This window comes from Tympanuchus pallidicinctus, unplaced genomic scaffold, assembly GCF_026119805.1.
Source record: "Tympanuchus pallidicinctus isolate F22 unplaced genomic scaffold, pur_lepc_1.0 scaffold22, whole genome shotgun sequence".
Taxonomy (NCBI): Eukaryota; Metazoa; Chordata; class Aves; order Galliformes; family Phasianidae; genus Tympanuchus; species Tympanuchus pallidicinctus.
In genome coordinates this window covers 30,545,040-30,559,222 of record NW_026294739.1, presented here as the reverse complement: position 1 = coordinate 30,559,222, position 14,183 = coordinate 30,545,040, and positions in this window count along the sequence as shown.

Here is a 14,183-nt window from a genome sequence, read left to right as displayed (position 1 = left end):
GTCATTACCCCACAGTTGATGTAGAAATAGTCTCGACTCTGGGCATGCCTTACAGCCCCATAGCACGTGCAGTCTAACAGTCCTTTGCAATGCAGTAAACGCGACATCTGTGATCCTGAGGGTTTTCTGTTTAGCACTCCTGTATCTCATTTATATGCTTAAAATGATCTTAGAAAAAGATCAACTTTTGTGTTGGTCATGAAGAGAAGAATACACTTAAATCCACATAGCATAAAAGCTTTCTAGGAAGCTATACATCCACTTCTTGGAATTCTACCTAGACAATACCAGCTTTAGAACATGTGTATGGAATCCTATTATACTCGTATTTCATGTGCTATAGTACTGTGAGAAATACATTAGAGACAAGTTACTTCTTCTGACACCATACTTTTAAGGATATTCCAAGGAATAATTATTCACATATCAGAACGTTCTGTTTCATTGATACCAACAACCCACAATTTTGTACCCGAACGGTGGAAATTACACTGATAAAAATATTAAAAGTTATCAATTCCAACTCTGCATATCAAAGCGAATCCTGGCTTCATATTCATTTTCATCTCAACAATGAAATGATTCAATTAAAGTTTTTAATACTCATTTATTTTCCCCAAAATAGAATGTTCTATATGCACTATATATTTTTTTCCAACTTAATGTAGGAGTTGATACACCTATTTGTTTAAATTTTAGTATATGAATCTGCATATATTTATCTGTCTCACTAGTGTTGCCATTTAGGGCATATTATACACTTTATGTTAAAGAAACCAATTTGCATTTTAATAAGGAAATTAACTCATTACACAGACTGCATCATTGGAGGCTGACTGCAAGGTAGAAAGTTTTGCAGAAAGCCTGAAGGAAAACCAAACAGCTTGCAGTGGACTCTCCTCTAGATTATTTATACTAAATGCCCCGTGTTTATAATCTGCTACATAACATTGTAATAGTTCCAGCTAATTTGGTGGCTGCAATCCAGTCCCTGATGGCTAAACCACCAAAACAAATTGTCTACATTTACAATCAGACCATAGTCAATGTAAGAATGTCAGAGGATTTTAAACTGATATGCTGGAGCACTACTGAAGAGCAGTTTCACATGAGTAAGGTAAACAACATATTTCCAGAACATCGTGTTGAAGGAAACTTCAACAAATTGGCTAAATAATTAAAAATCCAATCAAATAGACAAAGTGAGAATAACAGACTGAAGTGTTGCTTTTCAACCTCCTGCACAAAGATATGTCACAGTAAAAATGGGACCATCCAGAGAATAACAGGACTAGACCAAAATTTGATCTCATTCTCCTACTTAGATAATGTTATTAATTACGTTTATGAGATCATTCATCTCCAAGACTGCAGCAGGAGGTTTTATGATCTGGAAAAAGTTCTGAAGCACTTCTTGCAAAAACAAGAGGCAACTCGGGAAATGAACTAAGAGCTTAGGAAGACTCTTGCACATTTTAAGTTTGGAAATTAGTTTGTTATGCAAACCAAACCAGTCCAGCTTCATACTGTTAAAAAAAAAAAAAAAAAAAAAAAAGATGCTAGCCTTGTCTGCTTTTAAATACAATATTATTTTGATTAAGTACAGAAAGACTCAAAAATGATTCCCATTTCTGAAGGCTTGATTGTTTGGGAAAGACTCCATACTCTATAACTTGGAAGGTAATTTTACTTCTCTCCTGCAGCTGAAAAGATCGTATCCTGCAACAAACACAACTTTACGGTTTCACCTTTATAAGCCCATAAAATGCTTATAGTGTCAGTACATACACATTCTGCAGCGGATTATGGAAGATTTATCAGCAGGCTTGTGCTGTCAGTAGATCAATAATGACATGTATCTTTAGGGAAAGAGAGTGGAGGACACTGAAATACCTGCAGAGGGCATTGATGGAGAAATATCAGCTGACCAAAGATTTCCTTAGATGCACATATTAACACATATCCTACCTGTATGGGTTTTACCCTAGGGATAGGATTTGCCCTACAGAGATTTATTCTGCAAAGGATTTTAAAAACCAAAATTGTTCAGTAGGAAGTTTGTGAGCCAAGAAAAAAGAAAACATCCCATAAGTTTTTCATTATTTACAATATCAGAAAATGAACTGCCCAATGCAGAAATAAGAGATTGAGTATAGAGGTTTTCAGTAGGAGAATACTGTTACGTTACAGGTAATACAGCTGGAAATATATTTGTATTTCACTTAGAAATACTGATAGGAATGTACTGAGCAAAATGGCCTTATAAAGAATTTACAGGAAGAACAAAGCTTCAGCAGAATTAAGAATAGAAAACAGCACAGTATCTGACAGTGATTCTGAGGAAAAACACAGTCTACATTAGCAATCCAGTGATATCTTCTATCATTCAGACTAAAAGCAATAAGACTCATAGGGAACAGAAAACAGGAGTCCAGGAGTGAGAAACAATCTTGATTGGCTCTAAGTTTTTTAGATCACAGAGTTGTTGAAAGGAACCTCTGGAGATCATCTAGTCAAATGCCCCACTAAAGCAGTTTCCCTCACATAGGTTGATGTCTGTATTGATATGTAAAAGCAACTTCTAGTTGTGCAAAGTATGGAGAACAAATTAACTAAGCAGTGGAAATTCAAACTTCATTTTGCTTTACCATAACACTACCTCCTTTCCTCTGCTTTCAGCAGAGATGGAAAGAACTGGGAGCAAGCACTGTACCCTTCACAGCTAGAATGCCAGCTGCTAATCCAGTTTCTAACACTGAGCAGTCCTGATACATGGAAAGAAAATGTCCCTGAAACACTTCCTCCACCTCTTCCACTGACAAGATTCATTTTAATTTAACTGGCACACCATAGGCAGTAAATACATGACATACAAACAGAATAGGAAACTTTCATACTGTTGATGCCAGAGTGATTAGGCAATTCAGAGGTAAAATCAAAAGGAAACAAAGAACAGTAAATAATTTCACTGCCATTCCTGGAATATGTCATGCAGATTGCTTAAATGCTAAAAGTCATTCTGAAAAGGAGGAGAAAGCTCAGAGAAAGACATAAAACATTATATGAAGACTGCAAGAAAATACTTGCAGTGAGATTTAAAGAGTTCAGTCTATTTAACTTATCAAAAAGTAGATTGAAAGCAATTAAAAATGATTAGCTCATGCATAAGAAGAAAGTATCACTTACAAAATGGCTCTCTGAGCAGAGAACAATGCAACATGAAAAAAAGCCAGGAAAATTACAATTAAAACAAAGGAACAATTGTTTTAAACAGTGACTATGATGGAACAGTTACAGCAGACTATTGAGGGAAATAGATAATTTTCCTTTTCTTCAAGAAGATTGCATGCCATATAGAAATGCAACCATACAGAAATTCATATGATCAAGACAGAGTCATTAGGATCTGATAAAGTACAATAGATAATTGAAGGTAAGGAAGGCCTGCTAATCCAGAAAAGACATATCTGAATGCTCTATCCATGTTTAAATATGAGCAGTTGCATTAATGACTCAAAAGACACAAAATATAACTCCAATAATTGAGACTTGTGAGCAGCCAAGAGGAAGAAATTATTTTGATGTCCAGTACAGAAATGTCCATTAAAGAGCCTGAAAAATTTCCCCTAATTTAACATGAACGTAATCTCATGTAATTATTTTCTGTTTGGAAATCCATCTTTTTTTTTCCTTCCTTCATTTCTAGGGTGTTTTTGTTTTTTTGTTTGTTTTTTACATTAAATACCAACTTAAAAAATTCTGGTTACTGAGCTCACAGTTACAGGTATGTACATAATCTGTTCCTTCAGCAGACCAGCATAGTGCTTTGGGATGTCAGTTAAAAAGCCACAATTTATTAGCATTTCCTAATCATAGACTTGTTCAGTTGCTCTTGTGATACTTTTGGCTCTGAATATAAATGAGTAGGGAGAAAATATTTGTTATGGTGCATCAAGGGTGCATATTTGTCATGAATCAAGAATTAGAAGCATATCCTAATTAAGTATTTTGACATATTTTAAAAAACTGAATGGAGATACACAGAAGCCATATATCCATGCTATGACATACTTGCTAAGAACATAAAGCATTAAGACACAAGTTAATCACATAAGCATGCATTGCAAGGCTTCACAAAGTATGCAAAACAATACTTTATGTACCCAGATAAAGAAAAGTTATGTTTTTAATGCAAATAGAATCTTCCTAATCTGTACTCATCTTTCACAGTCATTCACTGCATCACTAAATGTACAGGCATTTGCAAATCTGACCATAACAGCACTAGTATCCCTCTTCCCTCTCAGTACAATTTGGACACAACATCTCCACAGCTCACTGCAATTTCAAAAAGACAGAGGAAACTTCTGCAAGTGCCTTGACAGGCATAGTCATAAAAAGTACATGCCTGGTGCCTATATGTGCTAAAACTTCGCACTGCTTTTAATCTGCAAAGAAAAATTACACTACGTAAGCTTCTCCTAAAGATAGAGCATATGAAACAAAAGTTGCATCTGAAAAATGGATACTTACAGACCTCAATGACTATGCTGCATCTGAATTCAGAATAAGATTAATATGGCACTTCCTTAAAGAAAAGGCAAACCCCCCATATATCAGTTAAAGTTTGATAAAATAAAAGCAGATCTCAGATTTTAAATTCTCTTGACCTTAGATGGAAATCTTTAAAAAAATTAGAAAATGGATAAAGAAAATCCCTACTGATTATGTCAGAAAAATGCTGATAAGCAATATATCAAGTTTGACATCTATAACCTCTGATCAAAATATAAATTGTCTTCTGTAGAAATCATTATATTGTAATTATTTTCTCAAAAGGCTCATGATTATTAAAACAGCACAGGATTCATCACTAAGTGATATTCCCAGAACAAAATAAACTCTAACAGAATAATAATAACCTTGTTGGAAAGATCAGTACAATATGAAACTCATACCTGATAAAAATTAATTTTTTCTGCTGTAGAAAAACTTTTACCTACACCACATAGAAGATCACAGAACTATGTAAATTATTACATCCCCAAATTTTAATTCCTCACTTTCATATTATCTTGACTACTCTTTTTGGACTCAGCTTCTTTTAGCTACAATGTGAGGAGTAGAAATTTGGCAACGCTTGTCATTTGGCTTATTGAAGAATAAATTTATTAGCCTTTTTAACATGCATCACAAGAATAACCTATCATCAAAAAGCTATTAAGAGTCTCAACAAAAAATGCATATTATCAAAACAGAGTCAATGCTAGACAAATCTGTTTCAGATTCTCAGCAAAATTTTTATCTGAACCATTTTGAATGCACTTGAATAATTAAAAGAAAACTCTACATTACATCTGTTGATATTAGTTGGGTAGTTTGACTTTATGGCCTTCGTACATTTTCACTTTTTTTTTTTTTTTTTTTGACTATGCTCAATTCACTAACAAAACAGCTATTTTTACTATTAGGAAAAATTCTTATGTCAAATAACATAGCTACAGATATGCAAATAGAACTAGTTAATAGAAGTATAGAACAGTAACAAAAAGGTAAGTGATTATAATCAGTCCTTCTAACAACTCAAACATGTATGTCATGCCTTCAATCACATAAGAAGTTTTCAAAGCCAGTATAAATTTCAAAGATCACTCAAGAAATTGCATGGATACAATCTGAAATTCTTACCTTACTATATTACCTATTGAGACCACAGTAATGCATTTTATTCTTAAACTTACAAGGAAGGGGGACTCTGCAGTAAATTCATCAAGTCCGTTATCTCTTTAGGATCACCCCAAACAGCTGCTGTCATTACAACACCTCAAATGGCAGATAAGCACCTTTATTTGGAACAGCGATGTCAGCAGTTTCTCCAGGAAACTGAATTTGTTACTTCTGATGAACATTCATCTTCTTGCCAGCTCTTGGCTCAATATCCTCAGGCAATATTCAAAATAGAACTTCTCGTATTGGAACCTGTTGAGGTGCCACAGTTTAGTTTAGCTGAAAATTGAGTATCTGAAGGAAAAGACCAGAAATGATCAAACTGACCTCAAGCTAATGCAACAGGGTATACATGCACACGTAAATTTAATATTTGCTCAGTGTGTGATACTATAGAAAATATTACTTTGACATATGCTAAAACATATGTGATACTAGAGGAATACGTATGTATCAGCCTTTACTATTAAAAAGAAATTTTCCTTGGATGAGATGCATGCTACTGAGGACTTTTTCCTCCACCCCAGACCTAAAACATATGTAATAAACAAAGTCAGCTGGAAATTCCAAAACTGTTACATGAAATCTTCAGGAAATACCTAGACAAAGAAATGGGCAATTTGCTAGGCTTTACATTACAAGGAGCAAAGTAATGATTCAGTTTGACTGAAAGTGTTGCTTGTCCAGCTGTTGTCAAGACAGATAATTTTTGAACTAGATACAGGATGGACTGCTATCTGCAATCATTAAATTATGCAAAACTTTTTTCATGTAAGGGTATTGAATTGGTGCAATTTTGAAATCCCTGACACAGAGTCTATGTTAACATTGCACTTTTCTCCTGGATCTCTCAACTCTAAAAATTTTTTATAAAGGCATATTCATAATCATCCAACACTGCAGCATTTTCAGAAATTATCCTGTCTTGAGTTATCTCTCATTCCATTGGGATATCTACTGCTAAATGCCATTTCACACCTATAGTTTTTTAATGACACTCTTGTTATGATTTTGTAGCTTTGCTGTTCTCTATTCTGGTGATTACATTTCACTTCATGGATACCTGGATTTATTGGTACATAAGCAAAATATTAAAGAAAAAATTTAAAAATCCCTCAAAATTTTGAAAGGAAAACAAACAAGCATTTTAATCATTTCTGTAAAAGACGTGTTTTTATTCTCATCATTCTTTGAAGGCCCAAATCAGCATAATTACAACAGTTGTACTTTAATACACAGAAGACTAGAATAAACTGAGGAACTTCTTGCGATTCACCAAATTGGGACTAGGAATATATAATTCCAGTATTACAAATGCTGTCTCAGAACAAAATGCATCTCTTAGCTCTCAACACAACTCTATTGCACACAGTGTGGTCAAACTCACAGGGAGACAGTGGATGTTCATCTTCAATATACTTCTCTCCCTCTGTTCTAGTCTCTCCAGGTGTTGCTATTTTTGTGATATTTTTAGGTACAGACCACAAAAGCAATGTACTTTGGCTCATTTCTTATTGCAGGTAAGAAAGAATGCATGCTAGTAGGTGTGAATTAAAGGGAGTAATAGAGGGAGTCTTACCTACCCTGATATGAATGACCACTTGACCCTTGATTTATGCTGTGAGTAGCATGAACATTAATGGCCTTTACAGATAATACATTAGTCTTATTTTCATATTATGCTTTCGTAAGTCTTTGAAATAGCTTTTCTAAAGATGAATGACTATGCAGCTTCTGTTGAGAAATTAATAGGTTTGCAAACCATAACCAATGGAAACATCATCAACCTACATATCAGCTCAGCAATGTTTTTGCTAAAATTGTCTGCAGCTGGGTGATATGAGTGCAATTTATTTTCAAAGGCCATCATTTCAGGCAGTTTCAGATGGCTCTTATGGACATTAGTGGCACTGCTCCACATTAATTGTAGGTATTACATATATGTCTTTTACATCTGTGCTGCTATTCATTGGAAGGAAAGTATGCATTGTAAGTGTCAACAAAGAATTGCAGAATGGTTGACTCTGGAAGGGACCTCCGGACATCATCTAATCCAATCCACCTGCCCAGATCACAGTTATGGCAGCCTGCTCACAGCTGCATCCCCCAGTTGGCTCATTTTTAGGTCTGTTGCCAAGCCAACCTTACTATTATCTTGGCAGTTACACCCATGAAAGCAAGTAGAAAAGAAAAAAAGCTGTTGACAGCGTATCATGGAGTTCCTAAGCAACATCCCAATTAAATTTATCAAAATTTATATGTAATTAAATGAACTAAAAAATGTAGTAAATGAGATTATCACACACACACACAAAAAAAATCTTCAGCCCCTAAAAAAAAAAAATTTTTCCACAGTCATGAAGACTATAAAATATTAAGTCTCATAGTTGGTGTGAATTACTAAACACATCATGGTTGACCACACTTAAAGCACTTGACTCATCTCTTTTAAACATCTCTGGACACTCCAAGAGTATAACAACAAATTGTAGTCATCTTGCTTTTCTAGCAGTAGAAATAATACGATGACTGCTGAGAGGTTTTGGAGTTTTAGGTGATGGAACAAGTGATACTACTACTAGGTTTATAATATTTTTCTTTGGAGATTTGAAGTGTAGGAAGTTCATCAGTTGCTACCAAAAGAATATAATTCATGAGTTTTAACATCATTTTTCATTTTCAGTCTTTACTCATGAACTCCTGTAACTTCTATCATCCTCTTATGCAAGAACACACAGGATCTCAGTGGATAAAGAAATGAATATGTAATTCATGCTGTAACAGTGGCCTGGAAATGTTTTGTGATTGGCAGAATTCTGAACTACTTAGAGTAACTGTCATCAAATCCTTGGATAAATCTCTGTTTATCTGTTCTCTTCGCAAAAGTACAACAGAGTCACTAGGAGAAGTAAGGCTAGAGCAAATAGTGTGGCCAGCAGGAGCCGGGAGGTGATCATCCCCCTCTACTCAGCACTGGTGAGGCCGCACCTTGAGTACTGTGTTCAGTTTTGGGCCCCTCACTACAAGAAAGACATTGAGGCCCTGGAACGTGTCCAGAGAAGGGCAACAAAACTGGTGAGGGGTCTGGAGCACAAGTCTTATGAGGAGCAGCTGAGGGAGCTGGGATTGTTCAGTGTGGAGAAGAGGAGGCTCAGCGGAGACCTCATTGCACTCTACAACTTCCTGAAGGGAGGTTGTGGTGCAAAAGGGTCTGGCCTCTTCTCCCAGGCAAATAGTAGGACCCGAGGAAATGGCCAGAAGTTGTACCAGAGGAGGTTTAGGTTGGATGTTAGGAGAAACTTTTTCTCTCAAAGGGTGGTCAGGCACTGGAATGGCTGCCCAGGGAGGTGGTGCAGTCGCCATCCCTGGTAGTGTTCAAGAGGCGCCTGGATGAGGAGCTAAGAGAAATGGTTTAGTAGCTTGTGGTACTGATAAGGAATGGGAGGGTGGTTGGACTAGATGATCTTGCAGGTCGTTTCCAACCTTATGATTCTGTGATTCTGTTAGAGCAGTAATTACTACACAGGTTCATTATATAGTCCACATAGAAAGTAGAATATTCGCACCAGAATCCCTGAAAATTTCACATAAATTAAAGTTCAAACACAAGTGCGCATTTTAAAAGAGAAAAATCGCTACCCTAGCACATGATGCTTAAATTCAAATTTCAGCATTTTTTCCAAAGTAGTTTATAGTATAGCAGAAAATATATCTATGCATATTGAGAAAGTATTTCTAGTAAGTGTCATCACTTGTTTCCTATGTCATCATAATATTCATTAAAACAAATTTTAGTCTCAACAAATTCTTTTCATTATTAGAGATGTATATTCATAAAATAATGTAGTTTCACATTTGGGAATTGCATATTTCATTTGCATCAAACCACACTTTAGTGGGTTCAGTAAGTAAACCACTCTACCTGGTTTCTGCACACATATCAGAATTTGAATACTTACGTGGATACCATTTGTATTTGCTGCCATACCAAATTTTAGCTTAATTTATCAAGCTTCACAAACATTCCTCCACAATATCATGATTAAACAAACATTAAATCACTAGATGAATCAGAGCTTCCATAGCATTTTCACAGAATATTTGTTTGAATTAGGAATAGTTTTAGCTGAGTTTCCTTCACATTCCATTACTAGAATAGACAGATAACTAAAATTACCATAATACTTGACTTCTTTCTCTCTGTGTAAGCTTTATTGCAACCCCTGTCAACTGTGTTGCCAACAGTGCAAAGGAAGATTTAGATTATGGCAAAAACATAACAACATGAGAAAAATATTAACAAAAACATGCAGAAAATACAATCTACTTTCTTATTCTGCAGTGCAGATTTGTTGTGTCTTCACACAAATGAGCACAGGTAAGACTGATTCTAAAGGCTTGGACCAAACACACTTGATAATAGCAGAAATCTCAAAGTGATTTCAAAGGACTTTACATCAGATTACATAAACTGGAAGATAATCTTGCTATGAAGTAGAATTCAACATCAGACCTGCTAATTTAAACTGCAACAATTAGCCCTTAAACCAGAATTCACAATGAAAAAAGACCTGAAAATTAAACTAAATTCTACAACTGATTATTTACAGGAGCGTTAATGATCTCTGCCTATCCTGAACATTATGTCCAGGAGTCCTAGAGATAATATGGAAGGCAGTTAGAGACGGGTATGAATCGAATTACATTTTCTCTCCATGACAATTCCTTATACAAGCAAACAAACATTTCCCATTACTAGAGCACTCTGAGAATTTTAAATTTGTAGCAGCAAAGAATTCCTTCTTTATATCTGCCAGACACATCTTAATTCTTTGCACAAATTTCCATCCAAAAAGGTTTAATGCACAAATTAAGTCCTTTTATTAGACCAGAGACACATTTAAAAATACCTCTTACAACTGTAATCTGTCCTTTACTATCTTACTGATCCAGGGCAATTCAAAGTGTCACAGGAAATACAGAATGAAACAATTTATTTTAACCTTCTTTATTTAATGATGCAATTGGTTCCCATATTCTCAGCAGGCCAAATGATTGTCTTTTCCTAACCATCGCAGCCCAGATCTAATGAAAACTATCTTTTGATCAGTTTCCCTTTCAATTCCCATACTGAACATAAATGTCAAAGAAGGTTTAAAAAATTATTCCTTTGTCAAACAAAGCAATTACTAATCTAAAACTACAGCTAAGCTCTGCAAAGCTAATTTCTAGACCTACATTACCCCACCAGCCAATAAGGACTATTTTGGATGATCCTTCTTACGGTTCCCTGTTTCACAGAGTTAAAGATGCCCATTAATCTCTAAAGCCTGCATTCAGTATATCTGGTCTTGCTTCACTCTACCCATTCACTGTTCACATTCTTTAATGTGACACTGACTTTGTCTGCCGTGACAAAAGTAAATGTGGGCTTTGTCTTTACAAGAAAATGATTTACTTCTACTTCCAAGGCCATTTAAAAAAAAAAAAAAAAAAAACAACTCACAAGCACACATTTTACTACACTTCAGAACTTTTTTTTCAAGAAGAGCAGCTTATATTTTGTTCAGAGTATATGATCTAGGGAATGATTTTAAATAACCTAAGCTATTTTTGTAATGTAAATGCATGACCACAGGAAAGAGCGACATATTATATCCAGGCAAGTTGTTTGACACACAGAAATGCCACGCAGTAAGCACTTCCCAAGACAAAAATAAATGAACTTTCGCTGATCATAGAATCATATAATCATTTAGATTATAAAAGACCTTTACAATCATCAAGTCCAACCACCACCAAGTCCACCGCTAAATCATGTGCCTAAGCACAACATCCACATATCTTTTAAGCATCTTCAGGGAAGGCGACTACCACTTCTCTGGGCAGTCTGTTACAATGCCTAGCCACTCTCTCCACGAAGAAATTCTTCCTGACATCTAATCTAAACCTCTCTGATGCAATTTAAGAACAACGCCTCATGTCCTATCACTTGTCTCATAAGAAAAGAGACCACACCTTCTTCCTGTAATCTGCTGTCAGGTAGCTTTAGCAAGCAATCAGCTTTCCCCAGAGCCTATTTTTCTCAGGTCTGATGTACGCTTTCAATTTCCCACAAAAACACCTCTAGTCATTCTTCCAAGTACAGCTTGCATGGAACCCACGCCCTTTCTCCATACAAACTCTTACCCACTTCCACTTGGCTTTTCACAGTTAACTTTAATCACTAATGCTGCCTACTCACCATTTTTGTAATTCATAATACTCTAAAAATATAATGGCCTTTCCCAAAAGTAAACAGCACTGACAAGTACTGTGCATTATCTTTTCTTCTGAGTTCTTATCATAAATCTACAACTCATTGATCGCTTTCCTACACAGTAGCTAATTGTGATATTTTTTATTATCTTCAGCCACTTTTAAGATGCATTTATAAAGAGCTTGAAATTGCTGGTTGTAAAGAAAAGGAGACAAATATTCTGCTAAATTCTGACAGAAAAAAAAATGTAATAAGTTCATTTTTTCAAGATGCCATCATCTACCCACTAGCTGTGGTCAGTTTTATCTCATCCTTAAAGGTTTCCTCTTCCATTACTTACTTTGTATGACAGCTGTCACTGCCTTTTCCTCCATTCAACAGCCAGTAAGTGGTATAAAGCATGCACATTGCTGCCCAAAGAAACATCAGAAACAAGAACATTACAGCACATTCAAGCTGCTTATGCATGTTCATATCAAAAGCTGGTATTCTGGATATGATCAGTACAGGTCAGACAGATTCATTCTGACTTTGAAGTGAATTCTGAATTAGAGTGAATATAGATAGATGAAAGTCCCTGGAAGTCCAGCCTAGATCAAATAAACCTACAATTTTCAATATGCATCTGCAGCATTTAGACCAGACAAAGGCCTTGGTAGTAGACGACAGATTCCTTGTGAGTTGTCATACGTAATTTATACCATCGTTTAGACACAGGCCTATACTCAGGACTGAATTGACTGCAAAGAACTTATTGATGATAGCCTGGTGAGATCTAGTGTGTTTGCACCAAATTCTCATTGAAGAAATAGCATTAGCAAGGGAAAAAAGAAACAAAAAACAATATCAGGTTGCCAAATTCATCAAAAACTGTGAAAGGATTGCATAGACAACAAGCATTATATTCTCACTGAAGTTCAAATATAAAACTTGATAATCACATAGAAATAGAGATTCTCAGCAAGCTTCAGCAGAGTGGGCTACCTAAAACTTCTAAAAAGCATTCCAATCTGCCTTTGTAAAGTTACTTCAGACCACACGCAAAAAGGAATCTGGATTTCCAGAAATAATTTGTGTTGGCTATACAGTTTGGCTATACCCTCTGACATAGTAATTCACTCACCAGTAACATGAAAAACAAGACATAAATAATTCTAGCTTAGATCATCTTTCCTGGGCTTCCACATGGGTAAGTCCTGTGACAGTTTTGTACAGTGGCTTAGTTTCAAAATCACTGAACCCCAAAAGCCTTAAATGAGCTTTACCTTCCTGAAACTGAAAATAAAAGTCCAAAATCCAGTTGCTGAAAAGCTTTCCTAAATCTCATTGCAATCATAGTGCAGAATTTCATAGACCATCGTACTCATAATACTTCACGAAAGTATTCCTCTAGCCATAAAAGATGGAATTATTTTTTTTTTTACGTAGAAACTTCTTTACATTTACTGTAATCTTCAAAAAATTAGGTTCTAAAATTACCACGTTACATACTAATACAGACAGAAAAGTAGTAGATCAACCAAAAACCTGAAATGCATTGATACTACATGTTGAGGATACTGAATTTGAGGAGCGGAGGTCAAAAGTTTGAAGTAACCATACTAGCAACTGACCACTTAAAAGACAAACTGGAAGTAGAAGCTAGAAAATATCATGCATTACACAACAGCAAAAAAAAAAAAAAAAAAAAAAAAAAAAAAAAAAAAAGGCAGTTGGTGAAATCAAACTATTTCTAGAAGCAGTATTTAAACACTGCATTTCATGGAACTTGAAAAAAAAATTCTAACTCAATAGACATCATACTATTTATATACAAAAAAAGAAGTCTGAAATGGAAAAAGATTTTCCTCACAGAGAGCATGAAAACAAAAACAGAAACCCACTTAGGTAACTAACAAAGTATAACAAGTGAAATTCAATACAAGGAAAAAATACTGAAGCTAAAAACAGAGGAGAAAAGACCTAGATGTACAATAACTGAAAATAAAAGTAGAACCCTCTTTACAGCACGGGGGCTGAGCTCCTATAGTTTGTAGCAGAGACAACCACTATAACGTACTGTGAAACAAACGGACCTACTGCAAAGAAATGCATGTGTTCCAAGAAGGACAGAGCAAGGCTAAAGAGACCCTTAGATCCAGCAACCACTGAGGCTAATAGAACTCAAATACAGGAAGTAGAAGACAATCAATAGCAC